This window comes from Diospyros lotus, chromosome 5, assembly GCF_014633365.1.
Source record: "Diospyros lotus cultivar Yz01 chromosome 5, ASM1463336v1, whole genome shotgun sequence".
Classification (NCBI taxonomy): Eukaryota; Viridiplantae; Streptophyta; class Magnoliopsida; order Ericales; family Ebenaceae; genus Diospyros; species Diospyros lotus.
The window spans coordinates 15,213,392-15,237,312 of NC_068342.1; the positions used below are offsets into that span (position 1 = coordinate 15,213,392).

General features: G+C 37.3%; 1 pseudogene; it reads right to left on the reverse strand.

Annotated features, from left to right (window-relative positions):
- Positions 1 to 1,154: 1,154 nt before the first annotated feature.
- Positions 1,155 to 22,986, reverse strand: LOC127802117 (putative ripening-related protein 1; annotated as a pseudogene).
- Positions 22,987 to 23,921: the final 935 nt, after the last annotated feature.

The following is a 23,921-nucleotide window of genomic DNA, read 5'->3' on the forward strand; positions in this document are numbered from 1 at the left end:
GAAGAGGTTTCTCAATTAGGTCTTGATTTCGAGTAACCCAGGAGCCACACAAGGCTCTGATACCATTTTTTTGTGGAAAATCTCTTCAAAACAGAAAGTGTTAGTGCAATAACATCAAACCAAATTTAATTGAACATAACGACAATACACAAAGTACTGAAAACAACAACAAGAAGATGAACACGAAGTACAAACTCCCTGTTTAAATACGTTCAAGGCTCAGATCTGAAAAGTCCATTCACTTTGGTAACGCCAACGAATAGGAACCACAAGCCACAACGAAACCCTCAAACCAACCCAGAAAGCCCAATACCTCTCGACCGAACTCAACCGAAGCCCTCTTTCACCCAAACGATCAAAGCCACACACAGTAGGTTACCACAGGAGGTAGACCGGTCACAAAGACAGAGGGTAGAAAACACAAAGTAAAGAGAAAAGCTTCCCGAGAATGGATGATCGAAACCCCCTAAATAAGGCATGCGACACCAACAAATCGGCCAAGATCAACAAGGACAGATGTTGTCTCTCAACATGGAAAGAAGCATTGGACCGACATGGAAACAGAGCCATCGAAGATCAGCTGCAAAAGGAAACCACGAAGGAAGCAATCGACCAAGCAAGGAAATGAGAGAGAGAGAGAGAGAGAGAGACTAGGGTTCGGCTGAGGGAGAAAACACCAAGAGAAAGGGCCGCACAAGGGCCTTTTATATGTGGGCTTAGGGCTTAGGAGATAATAGGTTTTTGTGCTCAGAACAGTGGGCTTCCCCCCCACTTGAGCAAATGGGCTAAAGCCCATTTCTCCTCTAAAGTGGGAATAGGGCTTGTGGCCCGGCTTCTAAAATGGGTTGCCTAAAAATGGTGATGGACTTGGGTTCTTCAATCCCGAGCCGAAGCCTATGAAGATAAAATCCACCCAAAAAAATCGTCACAGCCTTGGGTCTCATTAGGAAACACAAAATCAACAATCTCCTCATTCGTTTTTATTGATCTCTGGATTTCCCAACAGATCAATGGTGTTACTTAAACCAATTTCTTCACTTGTTAACTCCAACAACACTTCTAGAAACTCTTCCCAAATCCACAAAGGCAAAACTAAGTATGGAGTTCTTGTAGATTTCGTATACATAATATTCATAATATAACACAAGTCGACCAATTACATTCCATACTACTTTAAACCAACAAAATAAACCATACACGACACATACGATTTCATATACATTATCTATGCTTTTTGTAACTATTCATCAGACCATGGAATATCCAAGTCAACCCAGTTATCTAAAGGAACTCCAATGGCCTTCCATACGGCTTTAGAAGCATCGATAATGTTATTAGGACAAGGGTGCTGATAATAATGATCCTCGTCACATCCCATGGTAGAGTCACACTCATCCAACACCACCACCATGGCCACCGCGGTCCTTCCATTGGCATTGATGGCAGTGTGGTTGAAGCACTTGTTGTCGCCTTTGTACCATCCAGTTGACAGTGCCACAATTGGCAAGTCATCGGAGTGGTAGTTGTCATCGCACTCATGAGGGCCGCCTACCATCTCCTGTTGAAAATAAATGATTCAGCATATAGTGTCACAAATGTATTTTTAAATATGTAATGTTATCTTAAAGTTTAGCCAATTAAAAATAATCTATAAAGTTTAATTTTTTGAGTTATTGGGTATTAAATTATCATGGAATTAATTTGTAGAGACAAATTATATTTATAAATTGATGAGGGTGCAATTTGAAAATATTAAAAACTGTTAATTGCTTTTACCAGTTATATATGGGTTATAGTCCTCAATTGATAGTTAATTTTTAATCTCTCTACATCTCCATCAATAGATAAATTTTAAAGAAATTACGAATCAATTGTAAGATCAAAATGCCCATTTTTTTTATCAATCATAACAATGGATGTAGGTACGATTTCACTTATTATTTATTTTATTCTTAGTGATTTGACATGAATGTTTTTGGGATTTGGGTGATAGTTCTACAAGTGGTATCAGAGCAATTTTCATGTTGAATCATTAAGAATCGTATTATTTTTTATCCATGATTTACTTTTAATGTTATGGTATTTGAGTTTTTTTATGGATTCAGTTTTTTAAAATAAAATTTTACATTCAGTTACGGTGCAGGCTTCTGACTGCACCGATAAGGAATAGCCGCGACCATCTGGCTGCGGCATGAGAAATAAAATGGTTTAAGGTCAACAGTTTAAAAAACAGTGTAGCTCGGTCGTTTGTGGTCATCTGGCCACGACATTGTGTTGGACCATTCCCTACAGCTTCTTAGAATGATCAACAATATTTTATATCATTCATAGACGATTACTCACGTTATGGGTACCTATATCTCATTCATGAGAAATCTCAGTCCTTAGACGTGTTCAAAGTTTTTATAGCTAAAGTTGAGAATCAACTCAACAAAATGATTAAAAGCATCAAGTCTTCTTGTGGTGGTAAGTATTACGACATATATGATGGTTCAGGTGAATAATGTCCAGGACCATTTGCTAAATTCCTAGAGGAATGTGGAATCGTCCCACAATACACCATGCCAGGATCCCCTACAATGAATGGTGTAGCTGAAAAACGAAACAGAACTCTTAAGGATATGGTAAGGAGTATGATAAGTCATTCTACCTTACCAAAATCACTCTGGAGAGAAGCACCAATGACTACAGCTTATATTCTAAATAAAGTACCAACTAAAGCAGCTGTCAAAACACCTTATGAACTTTAGATAGACAAAAGGTCTAATTTAAAGCATTTTCATATTTGGGGATATCTAGTTAAGACGAGGCCTTATAGGCCACATGAAAAGAAATTAAACTCTAAAACAGTAAGCAACTATTTTATTGGTTATTCTAAGCGATCTAAAGGCTACAAATTTTATGATCCCACACTTCGGTCAATTTTTGAAACGGGAACTGTAACATTTTTTGAGGATATTGAGTTTAGGGGGAGAAATAAGGTTAGAGACATTGTCTTTGAGGAGAAATTGGTTTCAATTCCTACTATTATTTTTTATAAAGTGCAGGCTTCTATACTTGTCATTGATCAAGAAAAAAATCAGAAACCTCAACAAGACAATGTTGAACAACCTCCCATTCAAAATGAAGTAATTATTCCAGAAGAACAAACTCAACAACCTCAAGAACTAAGAAGATCTATGAGAGAAATGAGAAGTGCTATCCCAGATGATTACATATGTAACACCCCACTTTTCCCAAGGCGTTAGATAACATAAGATTTCGGGAATATATTTTTCCTACATAAACTCCACACAAATCGTTCCCCGATAATCCCGTTATATCTTCTCAGTATATTAAACTTAATAATTAATAAACTAAGGCAGGTAAATCATCTCAAATGCGAAAGCTAAATCGAAACCTCAAATAAAACATAATCGAAACCACTTTATTTATAACACAAAGCTGAACCATCGTTTTAACATGACATCACCAAAATAAAATACATCATAAACTAACAGTTATGTTACGTACAATCTACTAACAACTGTCACTCCTCGACAATTCTCTTTCCTTTTACGCTGCTGCAATCACCTGGAACGTTTGAATATTCTAGGGATATAGTCCAAAATTAGATGTTGAATCATCTAAGTGAGAATTCAAAACATTTTCATGAATGTATGGAAAACCATAAAACAAACTAAAATATCACGATAAGACCCAACCCAAGAGAATCTCACACAGCACTTAACCCTAACCGGGGAAAATACAATCTCTCTAAAGGTAACACAATCATATCGACACATTGACACAACATCGTCCTAGCTTAAGAGGGGCAACATCAATGCATGAACTCGGGAATCACCCCATCATCATTACGTTCCCACTCAGAAGCATTTTGAATCACGTCAACATAAATCCTGGCCACATGATGATCAACACTATCCCTGAGAATCAACGTACACCTTGGAAACAATGTTACCGCTTAAAGGCCCCGAGGTGGTGTCCACTCATAACCCTGCCACTTAAGCCGATCCGGGGTAGTGTACACTCTCAGCCCCGCCACTTGTCAACTCGCAAGGGTAGTGTGCATTCTCAGCCCCTATCACAAATAGGCATTAATCCTTGGCACGCTTCCCTAGTGCTATCACTCAGGTGCCACATCACAAGTTGACATCCCACATCCCACATGGATAAACACAAAAACATGTCAATGCCACGTACCATAAATCGATGCATCATATAAAATAACATTTCATGTACATAATTTATCACATAAAATTCAATGCACATGCATAAACATTTTAGGATGAATCTCCCATATGAAAACAACCATAACAGGTTCACATGCAATCAAACCGTTTGCATGAACTAAATCAAGTTTAGGAAGAACCAAAATCAAGTTTAAGGGTAGAACCACTCATAAGTCAAAACATTTGTAATAAACTAAAAACCAAGTGTTGGATTGAACCACTAGAAGTCAAAACCAAGTTTTATGTAGATAGAAACACTCACCTTGAACGAACTCAAAACGCCTCAATTTTCATGCAAATTCTCAAGTCTTTTGACCAAACCACCTCCTCACACTCCCTCACACGCTGCCTAAGTGCTCTACGTGTGTGGTGTGCTTTACGTGCTTCTCTTTCTCTAGGAACAAAAGCCTTCAATCCACTAAGCTCGAATCTCTCTCATCTAGCATGAATTTACCACAACTTTTAATGAGAAAACTCTTAGCCATAAGGATGTTATTTATAGTGCTAGAATTGAGTAGTAATCATAACAAATCTTTCCAATCAAATTCTATCTCTAAAATCATCATGAGTTTTATCTTCAAGTGGCCAATCATATGTCGCCACCTTATAAGATCATTATGAACCTTATCTGCCACCTCAAGAGAGTCTTTATGCATCATCATGAGTGCTTACCACATGTTCCTGGCTTGGTGACTAAGCAAACTTGAAGGCTAAGAAAACTTCTATAGCCAATCATGCGTTGCCACCTTGCAAAGTCATCATAAGTCTTATCCGCCACCTCAAGAGAGCCATTATGCATCTTATCTTCCACCTCAAGGATCATTATGAGCTTCTATCCTATCACCAAAGTCATCATGAGTGATTGCCACATGTCCCTAAGTTGGAGACTAAGCAAACTTCTATGGCCAATCACATCTTGCCACCTCGAGTCATCATGAGTCTTTTAATGGTTAGTTGGCCCAATTCGCTACCTTAATGATCCAGTCACGAAGTTTCAATAATTACATTTTAGCCCAAATGTTTCAAGTAATTACATTTAGACCCTTTTCAACCTGGTGTTGGGGCCAATTTTTAATTGCATTTTGTTAGTTTCAAATGATGGAAAATATATCCCAAGAGGGGGGTGAATTGGGATTGGGGTAAATTTTTCGATAGTTTAAAGACCTATTGATTGCAAAACACTATGTTTCGAAATATCAAGGAGTTTGTTTCAAAATCAACCTTTCTATTAAGTATGTTTCGAAACCTATTTGATATGTTTTGAAACCTTGTTATCTATTTTTCTTATTTTGAAACTTTTAGCTTTTAAAAACGTTTCTTTTGAAAGCCTGAACAATGAGAATGGACAAGTAAAATAGTAAAGCAAATGCACACGAGATTTATAGTGGTTCGACACCCACCTAGTCCACTACCTTCAAGCTTACCCACTTGAAGGATTTTCAAACACAATCACTTTTACTAGTGATCAACCACAACAAGGGTTTTATCACGGTTCACTCTAAAACCTTATACATGATGAGTTTTTACTCAACTTAAACCTTACACCACAATAAGTTTTACGGCTAAACTCAAACCTTACAATCAATAATAAGATAAATAAAACTTATCTTTTACAACCCAACAGATTTAATGTAATGAAATATCTTACCAAATGGTTGTACAAACCTCTTGGTATGAGGTGAGAAGAGCTTAGAAAGATGAGACGTCAGTTTCAGTTTGCTTCTCCTTTTCACACCACAATGCACACCAAGGATTGATTAAATGGATCTTCTTTGAGAGCTTGTCGAAATGATTTCGTTCACTTGTACTTGTGTATGTATCAATGTCTCTTGTATGTGTAATCTCGTGTATGTGCTTGTAAGTAGTGCTTCTTGTCTTCAAAGAACTGATATATATACCAAGAAATAGAATTTTGGCTAATTATAATCGTTAGAGACAAGATGTTAAAGTAGGTTTCAAAACACAACTCATTGGTTTCGAAATAACACACTTTTACACTAAGGTTTCGAAACATACATCACATGTTTCGAAACATCCAGCCTTCACAGTTGTTTATGCACTTAGAGACAGAATGAGTAGGAGACAATGTTTTATACTTGATATGATTTTATTTTATTTTCCACTTACATAATTTGAAATTGAAATTATGGAGATAAAACAAAAGGTAAGCTTTTTGAAAAACTTTTGAATATAAAAAGAGTGAAAAGCAAAAGCATCTCGGGTTTTTAAATATTTTGCTATCAGAGACAAATGTTTCGAAACATGATATGAAGGTTTTGAAACATACTTCAAAAACATATTTCAAAACATATGCAACACATTTTTTAAATGCTCTCCTTTTAGAAATGATAGAGATTTCGAAACATATGCTTAAATCTCAAACAGGTTTTGCAATCCTAACAAACATTGAAACCTTATCAAAAAGGCATTTCGAAACATGTATAGAAATATGGCAGAAAGATGTTTTGAAACATGGAAACTAAGTTTCGAAACATGATACATGAATTTTGAAATTTTCAAATATTTGAACATTCGCGCCAAACACAATTCATGTATGTTTCGAAATATGAAAATCTTATTTCAAAATATGAGTTTCACATAAAAGATTTTTCATTATAAGATAAGTTTTTCATCTAACACATTTTCTCATATATTAAAAAATATGATACAACACATTTTAGTCCCTGGAAAAAGAATTAATTACGCTAATACTCCTGATTTTTTGGTAAATTATACTTTTACTCGAATCTCAAAAATTAAGATTTTGCCGCTGGCTCAAAAACTGAATTTTTGTCTCCAAATTTCCACAATCCCTTGAAATAACCTATTTCCTCAAGTATCTGAATCTAAAAATTTTGAGTATTACATCCCTTATGATCATTCAATTTTTCAAGCTGAAAATTAGCTCTATCAAAAACTATCTCTGTTCTGATTGCTTTTAGTGTCATAATTCTTGTCTCAAGACACTTGTCAAGGACATACCTTTGTTCTTAGATATTTACGTTCTGGGGTATTCCCTTCCATCGATTCGGTAATTACTTAATTAAATTCTCAAACTGATTTCTAATTTCTTGAACTTAACACTACGAAATATGGGGTATTACAACATAGTATTTCTCCAAGAATGTGAGAAATATATTGGAATGGTGGATGATGATCCGATCAACTTCTATCAGGCCATGCAGGGTTCTAACTCTCAAAAGTGGATTAATGCCATGAATAAGGAGTACAAGTCTATGCAAGATAATAAAGTTTGAGATCTTGTCCCACCAGAAGGTGAGAAGTCCATTGGTTATAAATGGATATTTAAAACCAAGAGGGATTGGAAAAGTAATGTGGAAAGATATAAGGTTCGTCTTGTAGCTAAAGGTTTTACCCAAAATGAGGACATCAACTACAAAGAGACTTTCTCTCCGGTTTCTACGAATGACTCTTTTAGGACTATTATAGCGCTTGTTGCACATTTTGATCTTAAGTTACATCAGATGGATGTTAAGACGGTGTTTCTCAATGGCAACATTGATGAAACGATCTATATGGTGCAACTAGAAAACTTTGTGTCAGGAGACCCAAAAAAATATGGTTTACAAATTAAATAAATCCATTTATGGGCTCAAACAAGCTTCCCGTCAATGGTACCACAAATTTCATCAAGTAATTATCCCGTTTGATTTTGAGGTTAATGCTATGGATGATTGTGTGTATCAAAAGTTCAGTGGGAGTAAGCATATTTTCTTGGTTTTATATGTTGATGACATACTGTTTGCCACTAATAATATAGGCATGTTGCATGAAACCAAGAGATATCTATCAAAGAATTTTAAGATGAAAGATCTTGGTGATGCCTCTTTTATATTAGGGATTCAGATACACCGAGATCGTTCTCGGCATACTCTTGGATTATCACAAAAGAGTTATATCAATAAGGTGCTTAAAATATTTGGCATGCAAAATTGTAAGCCAGGTGACACTCATATCGCTAAGGGAGACAAATTTAGTCTCAATCAGTGTCTTAAGAATGACCTTGAAGTTAAGGAGATGCAGAAGATTCCTTATGCGTCAGCTGTTAGGAGTCTAATGTATGCTCAAGTTTGTACTTGTCCGGACATAGCATTCATTATTGGAATGTTAGGCAGATATTTAAAAAACCCTAGCATGGATCATTGGAAAGCAGCAAAACCGGTAATAAGGTACTTGCAAAGAACAAAAGATTACATACTTAGATATAGAAGGTCGGATCAGTTGGAGATCATAGGGTATTTAGACTTCGATTATGTTAGATGCCAAGACAGTATGAGATCCATTTTAGTCTACATTTATCTGCTAGCTGGAGGAGCCATTTCTTGGAGTGCTAAGCAGACACTCATAGTATCTTCCACCATGAAAGCAAAATTCATGGCATGTTATGTAACACCCCGCCTTACACGACCGCGTCACTATAAGGAAATTCCTGGGGATTTTTTTTTTTTTTTTTAAGATGTCACACGCGGCGCCATGAGAACAATCTTTACATCCAGATCAAACACCCGTCACATACAATGGTCGACGCCCGCGATGATTCCAAGAGCAATCTTCGCATGCAGGTAAAAACCCCGAGAACCCCAATTTTACTCGTTTAACTAACAAGATCAATAGACTTAAGACTAAACGAGATATGATATAACACAGCGGAATAAATACATCAAAATGTCGTGGCCTACCACGAGTTTCATACAAGGTATTCCCATACCGAAATATGTAATACAAATTATCAAATGATACAGCGTTGTCATACAACTGTTTATACATATACCAAAATAAATACTCACACTCCCAAAATGGTACAACGATTATCCACTAAACACCACTGGCCCTACCGGCCATGTCCTCGTTTTCGCAACTGTCCCTGGCTGGAACGTTGAATGTTCCAGGGGCATAACTCAAGTTAGATGATAAAAACATCTAAGTGATGGCATGAAATAGTTTATACAATGCATGAACAACACATGAGCATGGCATATACAAATAATGACAACATGCAACATGTCTAACTTGAGAAATCTCCTTGATATACTCAACCTCCCATGGAAAATCCATTCCACACACCGTTGGGGTTGACCTTGCCGCGACATACTTAATCTCTCGGGTGCCCTACCGTGTCACCCGTTCACCAGGATTAACCTTGTCCTATTCTCAAGAAGACCCTATCCTGTCCCATACAGACCCAACAACGACACGAAAATCGACACCCCGGTGATATGAAAATACACACCATGCACCGACTCGTTTTAAAAATAAAAACAGTTGATGCAATATTTCACATGTTAAATATGCAAATGATGCCACAATGTACATAAGTGTAACGCCTTTGAAAACAACCCAGGTTCAGGAGGGTATAACCGCTCACTAGAACCGGTCCGATCATGTGAATCCTAAGCTCGGGAGGGTAAAATCACTCACTGAAACCCACTACACACACTCCAAAACACATTCAAGACAAGATAAAGCTAGAATCAAACCACTCACCTTAATTTGGAAAAATCTAATTTTTGCCTCGAAAAATGTGTTGCATCTCGAAAAACGTGCAATCCTTCTTTTCAACACACCAATTGTCTCATATTCACCATTAGGACCTTAGAAATCAATATTTTTATTTTTCCTTAAATTTTCCTATTTTTTCATATTTTTCAAACATTTTTCTCTCTCGAAAAATTATATTAAATACCAAACATCCATTTTTCTCAAATATTTTTCCATAAACCATCCTAAAATAATTTTATAAAAATTATAAAATTAAAATCAAGGAAAACCTGGATCTCATGCGCCCTCACGCGTTGGCGCGTGGGTGCGGCTAGGGCCCGCGCATGCACACGCGCTGTTGCCTTCTCCGGTCTTCTTCTCCGGCCATGGCGGCTCTCCGGCGATCTCTTTTGGTCAAAACAACAATGGGGTCTTGAAGATCTCGATGAGGCGACTTCAATGGACCCCTCACTCATCGGAAAAAGTCGCTGGAAGGGGGTTTAAAACCCAGTTGCAGGTCTCGATCCGGCGGGTCCTGATTTTTCGACCAACTCACTGAAATCCCTCCAAACGTACACGAAACTCTTCGAAACTCTCCAGAAATGATCCTTATGACTTGGAGAACAAAAGCCCTCTAACCTCTTTGCTCGATTCTTGCCAAAATGAGAGAAATTTGATCAATTTGTGCTTTAACCCTCTCGGCCGAGAACTCCTTTTATACTCGACCTCGACCCAAATTTCCACCACCAATCGATTGCTCTTATCCCCTTAACCCTAGATCTAGCCTCCAAACCAATTAAACCACCCCAAATCACGAGCTACAACCTCGAAAGATTCGGTCAAATCGGAATTTTCTTCCGCCATTAAAACCGGTCACCTCAATGCTTTTTTCGGCCAATGGCATGCTCCAATGGTTTCATCATCGCTTGGGGCTACCCTAGCACCTCCCAGGCGACCTTCCCGATGCCTCAGAGGTGGTCGCCAGCGAGCACAGGGCGGTCGGTCAGTTTCCCACTATGCCATTTTTGTTTTTTTGCAGTTTAGCCCCCAACAAACTTCTATTTGCATTATCTCCCCATCCATAGCACCCCTTAACTTCTTGTTAATTCCTTAACTGCCCCCAAGTTCCATAGTTTCCATTTTCCTTAGAAATTTCTGAAGAATTCGTCATTTTGACCTCCATCAGGTAGTTTACAAAATCTGCACTTTTGCCCGAATGCCCCTAATTGCATGTTTTTTACTTCAAACCTTTGAGAATCTCTTGATTTTGTCGAATATTGCTTATCCGAACATTTTTACCTTTATGGGCTTGCTTGACATAGTCCCTCAACCTTCGGTTGTGTTTTGAATATTACACCAAAGCCCAGAACTATAATTAAATACCAAATTTGATTCTGTAATTCCTAAAAATACTTTAATATTAAACATTGGGTATTACATGTTATGAGGCATCCAACCACGGAATTTGATTGTGAAATTTTGTCACTAGCTGCGCATTTTTTATGGTATAGAAAGACTACTTAAGTTATATTGTGACAATAAATCGACAGTTCTGTATTCTAATAACAATATGAGCTCATCTAAGTCTAAGCATATTGACATAAAGTTCCTAATTGTGAAGGAAATAGTATAGAGTGAACAGATTTTCATAGAACACATTAGAACAGACTCTATGATTGTGGATCCACTTACCAAAGGAATACCACCTAAGGTCTTTCATGAGCACACTATTCATATAGGTGTTGTATTGTGTGAGGATGTTATATTTTAATGGGAGTTTGTATTTTCGTTGCTTTATATTCGATTTTGGAAACATTTTTGTATTTGGATATTTTTCTATACAGAAATGAAGTATTTGGTTCATTTCACTCCGTTATATTGTGCTCAGTATCGATCTCACTAAGGAATAAGGTAGGACCAGTTAGAAATAGACATATTTGTATCACATCACATGTAATTTCCATGCTACACATCCATGATTGATCTATGTCATTTGGTTGTATTGGTATACTTGACCATTGATGGATTTTAGTCACATTGAATGTGACGAAGATCGCTTTAATCTTATATCAGTATGATTAATGGACAAGATTGTTCGAAAATACCCTTAATGGTGATAGCAAAATTTTGGAGCTCATAAGGCTGTGCACATTTGTAAGATTATATATGTGGCCCAGTGGGAGATTGTTGAAAATAAATGATTTAGCATATAGGGCCACAAATGTATTTTTAAATGTGTAATGCTATCTTAAAGTTTAGCCAATTAAAAATGATCTATAAAGTTTAATTTTTGGACTATTAGGTATTAAACTATCATAGAATTAATGTGTAGAGAAAATAAGTTATATTTCTAAATTGATGAGAGGCTAATTTAGAAATATTAAAAACTGTTACTACTTTTAGCAATTATATATGGGTTATAGTCCCCAATTGATAGTTAGTTTTTGATCTCTCTACATCCCCATCTATTGTTGTCAAAAATACAACAATTATAATTTGTAATGCAGGAATGCTAGAGTCGCGGTAGAGCGAGGTGAACACCTGTCAGGTGTTTGCTTGTGGAAGTGTACGTTAGGTAGCTCCGGTCTCTTATTATCTCTTTAGGGGTCTCGAATAAACCCCCGAGGGTATTTTTGGTAACAGATTAATCCATCCGGGAGTATCCTCCTGTGTATTTAGAGTATAATTGCGCTCACAAGAACAAGTTAGAAGGCACGCAGGGATTCCTCACCCACGTATGCCCTCCAATGCTTAAGTTAGTACGAGAGAGAAAATAATACAATAAATAAAAGAGATGATTAACAAATATTAATGTGTACCCTTCCTGACAAGAGAGGGTTTAATCATGTCACGAGCACTCGAGTGGGCTTAAGAGGAATCCCCCTGGAGGGCTGAACTACCTAGGGAGTCCTCTAGGAGAAGGTGGGCCTCACGACGAGTTGTTAGAACAGATTCTTGGCCTCTAAGGGGCCTAGTCGAATGAAGCTCTAGGTTGACAGAATACTTATAGATGTTGTCTATTACTCTAAATTTGACATATCTTCGAGATGAGATCCCGATTGTATAAGGTGAGGATTAATTCCTTTAAGAGGAGTCACAATATGATTAATTAACTCTTCCCCACTTAACTTAATTAATTGCTTGCACCATATATAATTAATCAATTATATTCATGTTTGTACATATATTTAAAATAAAGGGCTATTGAAGAGTGCATGGACCAAGCCCAAAGCGTAGGCCCATTGGACACTTAAAATGACTTGATAGACACAAGCATGGTCCATGCACATTGTGTATTTTACTAACCACTTCACATTATGGATAATTTTATATTTGCATGACATATGGGTGTGCATGGTGGGTGAATTGCAATTGAAGGTTATAAGGGATAAGCCACATAGCCATAGTCGTGGGGTCCCGTGGGCACTTGCCTAAAGAATTGGATTGCATGTGACCGAATTAAATATACTTAAATATATGATTGTATGCTGAACATATTCAAATGTGATTTAATATTTATATATTGTTGAGATATTGTAATTAGATAGTGGCAGCGAGCATGTGATATGCCTATAGCCCAATTACATATTATATTTCCAATATACATGCTCATGGGTTGCTATTTGAATATTGGCATATTAATATACACCTTCATGGGTTGCAAGGCATAATATACATTTTTAATATAAGTGCATCCCAATTGCTATTTGAATATTGGCACATCAATATTATATTTGAATATTGTTGAGAGATGCAACAATTGTCCAGAGATTCTGGCCTTGCCAAAAGGAAATAATCATCTTGCCGAGAGGTTATTTGCTGAAAGAAATTGAAGTGTGTTGCAAGGAAATGCTGCAAGCAGGCAAGGAAAATCAATGTCGTGAGGATGAGTTGCCACAAGGAATGCTGCGAGAAGGGCTGCTGCAAGAAAATTTGTTGCACTGCTACCAACCAAGAGTGCTGTAAGGAGATGACTTAGTTGCTGCAAGGCATCATTGTGCCGCGTTGCGGGAAGAAGTGTTGCGGCACACTGCTGCAAGGAAGAATGCTGGTGTGGCAAGAAGAAGGATGTTGCGGCACATTGCCGCAAGAAAGAATGCTGGTGCGGCAACAAGACAAGGAGGTTGCAGCACACTGTTGTAAGGAAGAATGCTAGTGCGGCAAAAAGATAAGGAGGTTGCGGCACATTGCCGCAAGGAAGAATGCTGGTATGTTGCGACAAGAAGACAAGGAGGAGCTTTGAGAACCGTGTCAAAAAGCCCCTTCACTGTTCATTTACTACGCAATTTATAGGGAATAGTGCCACATTTTTCCTTGGACCATTTTGCCCCCAAAATCATGAATATTTGCATTATAAGCGTTACTTGCCATTTAATCATGATTTATTATTTGAAAAAAATACTTTCACTTGAAATTATTCATTAAAAATACACCCGCTTGGATTTATTAATTAGAAACATCCCAGGTGGACATTTTTCGAAAAATCTATGGCACAACACCATCAACAGAGAAATTTTAAAAAAATTACGAATCAATTGTAAGATCAAAAGGCCCATTTTTTTATCAATCATAAGAATGGATACAGGTATGCTTCCGCTTATTGTTTATTTTATTCTTAGTGATTTGACATGAATATTTTTGGGATTTGGGTGATAGTTCTACATCTCCATCTTTCTCAAAGCTGTTAAGGGTGAGCTTGGCTTTCATGTGCTGGGGAACACTTGTATATGGTGTACATATGGCCTTCAACATAGTAGTCTTGAGTCATTCTCTTGGTTGCATTCGTTTGGAGGTGGCTTTTTTCCCCTTATTCTCCCACTTGGCTTACATACGACTCTGCCATTCAACATGCAAACAAGCTGCAATTGAGAGAGAGGCTAGCAGGAGAAAAGATGTTTTGGGGCAAAAATTCTTCAGTCTTCTTTCTTTTGTCCATTTTGTTTTGCAATTTAAATGCTTGACATGTTAGTATTAGTGCCCAAATGCTAGATTTACATTACATGAGATGTATGTATATGGCACCAATGATGTAATCTTGTTCATAAATAAGAGGTTACATCTTCATTCATACTCTCTGTCTTTCTTTATGAGTGAGTCCCTATACTTCTTGATAAAGATTTTATTCTTAAGTGTTAGGAATATGTGACAATGATTTTTAGCTCAGGATTTCTTAAAGTAATTTTCGGTCCATAGATTTATTAAAAAGGGAATATGATTTATCAATTATGGACCGACACATGGACTACTACCATTAATTAGCATGAGAGCTAATGATAATGGATGATGAGACATGTTATATTGCATGAGATGCAAATAGTAGACATGTGGGTAAGTGTTAGTTGAACATCTACTGAATTTGATAATAAATCTAATTACTTTTAAAGAGTTTTGTTCTTTAAGCAGAGTTTTTCAAAATTGACATATAATTTATTTAAAGCATTCAACAACTCTTCATTTGTAAAAGTATCATGATAATCATTTTTAGCATTCAAAGAACTACACTCATGATCATTTTTAATATCATCATTATCATCAAAATCATAGGTAAAAGTAGAGGTTATCTCATCTTCTTCCTTAACCAAGAAGCACAGGATGGGCTTTGAGTTTTCTTCCTCCTATCTTTGTTGATGATTGAATGAATTTTCACCTTGCACAATTATTACTTAGGGCATGTTGTAAAATATGCATAGCTCTAATATTGAAAGAAAAATTCTTTTTGTCATGATCATTTCATTCCATCTTTGGTTTTGAAACAAAATCATTTTCACAATATTCCACAAATAACAATCAATGGATGTCATGAAAATATAAATTCTTTTTCTCCAAAAATCATAAAATGAGTCATCAAAATAGTAAGATAACCTTCTTTAAGAACCATGGATCTCTCTTTAGGTTGTTAGACCTTGAAACAAAGAGTTAGGCTCTAATACCAATTGTTAGGTTTGAAATGCTATGGCACACACCAAGAGGGGGGAGAATTGGTATATAAAAATTCTTTTTCCTTAAAAATTCTTTTGATAAAAAGGAGATGTTATCTATGAAGACCACGGTTTCGTTAAACCTCAAGACCTTGAAATGGCACGATGAGGTATCAACTGTATAAAGACAATCTCGTCTTAACAATGGAGAACACAAGATTGAAAAATATGAAATCTTTTTCAATTAAAGGTTAAATATATTAAGCAAGTGAGGAATATAGAGATGCTTAAAAAGATAAATAACAAATAACACAAGCATAAGAGAACACAAATGATTTATAGTGGTTCGGCTTAAATCAAGCATAATCCACTACTTTAGTTCCTCACTAAGAATTTTACAAACCAATCCATTATAATCTCCTACTTGACCCTAAATAGGCCCTCTAGTCCAAGACTAGGAATTATAATCTCCTACTTAAACAAATAGACCCTCTAGCTACATAAGTTAGGAAATACAAGAGTTGAATAATAAGAGAGAATCTAAGAAATGAATCTCTTAGTTACAATGATCTCTTAATAAAGATACAATGCTTGAATCAAATAAAACAAATTTAGTACAAAGCCTTAGGGAGAGAAAAATACAACAATGAATCACAAAACAATAAATAAACACTTTAGAGCTTGTAGAAATATCACTTTACTTCATTCCCATCCATTAGCCTTCTCTAGATCATCATTGATGTGTGTTTATAGGTGTCCCACAAGGTTCAAGAAGAATATAGTCATTTCTACCCGTTTGGAGCCATTGGGATTTGAAAAAATAGTCGTTGGAGACTTTCTACGAATAGATTTGTTGACAGATGAGATAAAACTGTCAACAGTTTGATGACAAAACATTCTGTCTATCGACAGTTTCTTGACAAACTATTGACAGTTTCATATAAACTGTTGACAGTTGCATATAAATTGTTGACAGATGCTTGCCAAACTGTTGACAGTTTCATGGCATTAAGGAATGATTTCTTTTGATTTAAAAGATATTTTATTGGAAATTCATTTTGAATCAATTAAAACACAATATTCCAAAAAGTCATAAGAATTTTATCACAAGATATTTTAGCATTGGATTTAATTTTCATTCAACAATTTTGATCAAATAGAAATATAATATTTCAATTGTCATCAAGATTTAATTGTATGATGAAATTAATTTTGGTTCTTAATAAATCATATAAAAGAATTTTAGAGCACCAAGATAATAGCCATAGATAAAATAATTTCATCATTAAGATGCAATTGATTTTTATCATCTAAATTGATTTTTGTTTTCAAATCATATTATCAATTTTGTTTTTCATTATCAAAACTAAACACAAGATAAACACAAGAGTAAAACATCACTAGGCGCTAAGCGCTAGGCCTCAGTCTAGTGTGCAACTAGCGCTTAACGCATTTTAGATCACTGTTAATATGTATGGGATACCATTAAGAGTTAACAAGGCACACTATTAAGAGTTAACAGGTGTCTTGATTTCATTAAGAGTTAGTGGAAGGACTATTAAGAGTTAATAGTAGGGCCTAAGTGCAATATATAAAATAAGTGGTGGAAGCTGGCATAAACAATCAACAAATGATGGCGGGATTAATCCTACATGCTTTTAGTTTTGGCCACTTTTGTCGCATCACAACATTAATTGCTCTGATGCATTATTTATTAAGAGAGAGGGTAAAGAGAAGCTTAGTACAGAAGAAATCAAATTGGATGGTATTTTTCAAGAGAGTCTCGATTGCAAGGCTCCAACTGCTTCTTCTTCTTCTTCTTCCTTGCTTCTTCTTTCTCCACTGGTTCAACTTTCTTCTTTTTGCTCCGAGAAGCTGACTATCCCTTTCTTCGTCTCTCTTTGTTTGGTCTAGTTGCGAGACAACCATTTGCAACCCGAGAGGAACCATCACAGCTCTTGTTCACCTTCATCGAGAGGGTCCTAGCATGGCTCCTGTGAAGGGTTTCGAGGCGGCTCAAGTGTACACTAACTAGGTCCTCCACGGTTGAGGAGGCGGGCTCATCACTCGAGCATTATAGGTAAACAAGAACAGATTGGGCAGCAAGAGAAGCTATTGGGAGCATCTATCTCGTTGGATAACCAGCTACATAAATCATCTATTGAAGTATATTGCTAAACCCCTTGTGGATGGCTTTTCATTTTGATGCATATGGATGTTTAAATATCGAGTCTTGCAAGGGTTTTTTGTAATCATTTCCATTGTGCTTTATGTTTGGTTTTGAAAAAGTTTTAAAACTGGTATCCTTTGCATTAATCCACAAAGTGTTAGCTTTTTGGGTTTGTCCCCTTTCATAACGCAAACCAAGTGTTTCAAGGGGAATTACATAAGATTGCCTTAGGAAATGACCCATATTTTGCCCAATATTTACAAGTATACTAATGGGTTCACCAAAAATTGATAGAGTTTCTGAAATTATAAAGAGGACACGCTGCTTGAGTTTCAATCCGAGATAACAAGTAATTAACGAAAGAAAATGGGCGTTCGAGAGGCCTAGACTCTCCTTTGTTTATACTCAATTTCAGGCTACCTTCTCTTTCATTCTCCACCTATTTATATGTTCTTCTTACCCTCTCCCCTACTCCCTATAACAGAATTGGTTGTGCACATGTTGATTATTACACCAGCATGTTGTATTACTATTCTACCCCTCATGCATACACTGATTGTTACACTAGCACATGCCAAATCACTATTCTACCCTCGATACTTGATGTTTGTTGCGTCTCTAGTAGGTTTGATGCACTTTTGGCCTATCATCACTCCTCTCCTGAACTTTCACCTTATCCTCAAGGTGAAAAGTGGGAAATTGTTGTTGAATCATGATATAGGGCTCCCAAGTTGCTTCTAATGGGGGGTAAATCGTTCCATTGGATTAAGACATCCAGACCATGCAAGTTATTACCCGTTCCTAGCCTAACTCCCAACACAGCCTCTAATTCAACCATCATCTCCAGGTTTGCACTAAGTTGACTAGGAATTTCCATACCAGCTTTCGACTCTCCTTTTGCCTCACCTTATGTAGCTATGACACATGGAAACTAGGGTAGATATTGCAGTGTGACGGTAGTGCTAATTTGTAGGCCACTGGTCCAATCTTTTGCTCAATCGCAAATGGTCCATAGAACCTAAGAGCCAGTTTCTCGTTTGGACGAGCAGCCAACGTCATTCGACAATAAGGCCTTAGCTTCAGATAGACTAAGTCACCAACCTCGAACTTCACATCTCTTCTTTTACTGTCAGCCCCCTTCTTCATAACAATTTGTGCCCTTAAAAATTGTGTTTTGAGTTCTTCTAGAATTTAATCCATTTCAACCAATTGTTGTTCAACTGTAGAAATGGGAGTAGATCCCTTTTTGAAGCTCAATAAAGCTGATGGTTCCCACCCGTATATTGCTTGAAATGGAGTTAACCTCAAAGCGGTGTAATATGAAGTGTTGTACCATAATTCAGCCTAAGGTAGCCATATATATCACACCTTAGGTTTGTATGAAGCAAAACAACGTAGGTAGGTTTCCAGGGTTCTATTAAGGACCTCCATTTAGCCATCTGTCTGCAGGTGGTACGCAGTGCTGCGATTGAGTTTCGTGCCTTGGAAGCAAAACATTTCCTCCCAAAATCTGCTCATGAAAACTTTATCCCTATCCGAGATAATGGAGCGGGGCATGTCGTGAAGCCTCACAACCTCTTTGATAACAATTTCTGCCACTCCTCCTGCTGTGAAATGGTGTTAGAGGCCAATGAAATGTCCATACTTACTGAGTCTGTCCACCACCACTAAGATTGAGTCCATATAGCCTGACCTTGGTAAGCCCTCAATAAAATCCCTGGCAATGTCGTCCCAAATTTGATTTGGGATAGGAAAAGGTTGTAGAAGTCCTCCCAAAGTTAGGGCTAAGTACTTGTTTTGCTGACAGATAGCACAACTGCTCAACATACCGATGAATGTCATGTTTCATTCCAGGAAAATAGACATTAGCTACAATCCTCTTATATGTTTTCAAAATTCTCGAGTGCCCTCCTACATTTCCATCGTGACCATCATGAAGTAATAGAGGGATTAGAGAAGAACCTTTAGGTAGAAACAACCGCCCTCTATAAATGAGTAGGTTGTCCACTAATTAAAAGTCTGGTCGGGAAGAAGGGTCACGCTGGAGATCCCGGATACCCCTTGCAAATGGTCATCTTTTTCTACTTCGCAGGCTAACTGGTTTAGTTGAATTGCTTTAGGAACTGTTAAGGCTAACAGGGTTGCGAAATGACTGATTCTGAATAGGCTATCTACTGCTTTATTTTCCAATCTGAGGCGATATTGGATCTCAAACTAAAACCCCATTAACTTCAGCATCCATCTCTGATATTCAGGGCTCGCTAACTATTACTCTAACATAAATTTGAGGCTCTTTTGATCGATTAGCACCACAAATTTCCTACCCAAAAGGTAATGCCTCCATTTTTGTACCACAAACACGATAGCCATTAGCTCTCTTTCATAAATAGATTTTTTCCTTCTCGACTGATTAAGAGTATGGTTGAAATATGCAATAGGCTTGTGATCCTACATTAATACCGCCCCCAATCCTTGCCCCAACACTTCTGATTCCATCACAAAAGGCTTGCCAAAATTAAGTAAAGTTAAAACTGGGAGAGACTCTATTGCAACCTTGAGACATTGGAATGCTTGCTCTGCTACATTATCCCAAAAAAAAATATTCTTCTGTAGTCTCTCCATGAGAGGCCATGCCAATTTTCCATAATCCTTCACAAATCTTTGATAATACCCTATGAGCCCTAGGAACCCTCTCAACTCCTTCAATGTTGTAGGGCTAGTCCAATCTACAATGGCATGCACCTTGCTGCAATCAGCTGAACTCCCTACTGGGATATGATGTGGCCCAAATATTCAATCTCCAATTACCCAAATAAACACTTCTTCCTGTTAGCAAACAATTGATTTTATGCCAATACCTTCAAAACACAACTCAAATGTTGTTTATGTTACTCAAAATATCTGTTGAAAACCAGTGTATCATCGAAAAATACCAACACAAAGCACCTCAATTGCTCCTTGAATATGTCATTCATTAGTGATTGAAAAGTGGTTATCGCGTTCATCAACTCAAAAGGCATGACAAGAAATTCATAGTGGCCCTCATATGTCCTAAAAGCTATTTTTGGAACATCTTTTCCTTTAACCCAAATCTGATGATAACCCAATTTTAGATCGAGCTTAGAGAAAATTGTGGCCCCGTGTAATTCATCTAGCAGCTCCTCGATTACTAGAATTGGGAATTTGTAGAAGACCGTCACTTTGTTCAAGGCTTTATAATCCACGCAAAAATGCCACCCCCCATCCTTCTTCTTAACAAGCAACACAAGGCTAGAGAAAGGGCTGGAGCTCGACTGTGTAATCCCGCCCACTAGCATTTCTTGCACCATCTTCTCAATTTCATTTTTTTGAAGGTAAGGGTAACGATAGGGCCGAACACTGATCGGAGTAGTGCCGGGCAGCAAGTTGATGAAGTAGTCTTTGTTTTTGGGAGGAGATAGTCCATTTGGGTTTGCAAACACCCCCTTAAACTCAGCTAACACCTCTTCAAGACAACGGCGTTTCTACCTGGAATTTATTGAATTTGGCAGTCAACATCCCTAATTCCAACAACACTCCATCTCCGTTTTCCTTAAGGGCCTTCATCATTGCCTTCAAGGAGACCAAGGTCTTACTCAAGTTAGGGTCTCCCTACAAGGTTACTACCATTCCTCCCACCTAAAATTTCATAGTCTAAATATATTGAAATTTCATAGTCAAGGTTCTCCAATCCATATTCATCTTTCCCATAGAAGCTAGTGACTTCATCCCAAGAATCACATCAGAACTCCTTAACTCAAGTTAGAGAAAATCTTCCACTACCTGCAGATTGTCAAGGGTCAGCTTCACTTCTTTACAAATTCCCACCCCTTGCACTACCATTCCCATACCCATTATCACTTCATATCCTACCATTTCAATCCTTGGTAGGCTTAACTGCTGCACCAACTCAAATGCTATAAAACTGTGTGTAACCTCTCCATCAATAAGAACCACCACTAGCTGCCTCTTTATATGTTGGAGAGATTTTCAAAAGGAATTGGTTGTAACCTTTGGTGAATGGTTGTAACATTATCTATAAATATATTGATGTATTCTTGGATTAAAAACACTTGAGAATTCATAGTGTTTTTCTCTCCTTATTCTTCTTACATAAAACCTCATAATTTTCATGCATTCAAAGATCAATTATTTGTATTCTTTTACTGTAGAATTAGAATACAAAGTCTCTTGTTTTGTTATAAATTCCTTGTGTTCAAGTCTATTATCAGAAATTGCACGTTCGCCAACAAACATTAATTTTGATTTCATTGTATCTTGGAGACTTGTTTGGATCCCTTGTGCATTATATTTTGGGACAAATAGAATCTCAAGGAAAGTGAATTTTTGTGCCTTGGAATTTTTTGGTTACTACAACATATTTTCCATTACAACACCACAACTCTTCAACACTATATGCCCCCTAAGTTTCATCGTTTGGGCATAGTCAATCCCACCACAAAATTCATTGAGAGTTCAATTACCTCACCTCCACGCACCAGCTCTTCTTCTACCACCTCCAATGTTTCCCCTCAACCCTAGCTTCTCCTACCTCTTCATCATAGATCATCATGACCCGGAGTTCTTTTTTTTTTTACACTTGTGGCCTATAGAATACTTCTCATCACAGCGAAAACATAAGCCCTTCTCGCACTTGGCTTTCCATTTAGCTTCATTGAGTCGCTTAAATGGGGGGATTACCGATGCCTCCAATGGCTTGAGGCCTAAGTCCTGGTGGGGTCGTGGTTTTGGGGGAGAAAATTAGGCTCCTAGCTTAAACCGTGGAGAGTCAAGTGGTGTTTGATGAAGAGAAGTAGGAATACTTACCCTTTGTTGGCCCAAGTAAGCTAAAACAGTTTTGGAGAGCAACATTCTTATCTTCGATGTTTTGGGCCATTATCATGATCTGCTCCAACCCTCAAGGTTGCAGTACCCGTATCTCGAGTTTGAGTCCATTGATGAAATGGCCTTCCAGAAACACATTCAAAACCTCTACAACTGGCACGACCAACGTCTCAAATAGCAATTGGTAGTCTCTGACAGACCCTTCTTGCCGAAGAGCAAGAAACGCTTCTCTAACGTTCCTTCTTGGGTGGAACGAAACCTGCTTCGAATCCCCTGTTTGAGTTCTTCCCAACTCTAAACCCATTCTGTCTTGTCTCCCATTGAAACCACGCAAGAGCTCATGCTTCAAAACACAGAGCATCCGTCTCGACTTTCTCCTCTTTCGACAACTGATTTACGGTAAAATACCGTTATGCTCGAAAAATCCATTCATTAGGATTTCCCCCCTCAAAAATCGGCATCTCCAACCTTCTACTGTGAACTTTCGGCTACCAATTTCCTCCGAATCCGCCCTCAAACTCCCTACTCACTCCAATGCCCAGTGATACCTCAAATTTCTGTGTGAATTTCAAAGGTCGCTCCCCCCTCTTTCCTCTTTCTTCCTCTCTCTTTCTTATTCCTCCCATCTACTTCTCATGTATGCGAACTAATCCAACATGATTGCAACATTCTTCTCCATTGTCTACACCTCTCCTCTCATGACGTCAACTCCCTTTTACATACCCTTCATCTTCACCTCCAATTCCCCAACTTTGTCCATTATATTCACCATTGGGATCGTTAGGCTCTGATACCAAAATGATGGGTTCACCAAAAATTGATAGTGTTAGTCCCCTAGGGTATGGCCACTTAAGAGGGGAGAATTGAGTAATTAAATTTTTTTTCAATTTTAATAAATATTCTCGATTAATAATTTTATTGAAAAATATATATTTGATAAATATAATAAATTATATTTGAGATTAATAATAAATTATAATAAATGTAAGCCACAAGATATAACAAAAATAAATACAATGAGGCATAAGACAATTTATAGTGGTTTGGTGTTATTGTTGCCAAAATACAACAATTAAAATTTTGTGATGTGGGGTCCACTCAAGCTCGGTGTCGGGTGAAGTTAGGTTGCCGTAAGAGATGTTACTTCAAGGGAGATTGCCATTAGGATGCTCGCCGCAAGGATTTGCCGCTAGTTCTCACCACTAGCTCTCGTCACTAGCTTTCGCCACGAGGTCTCGC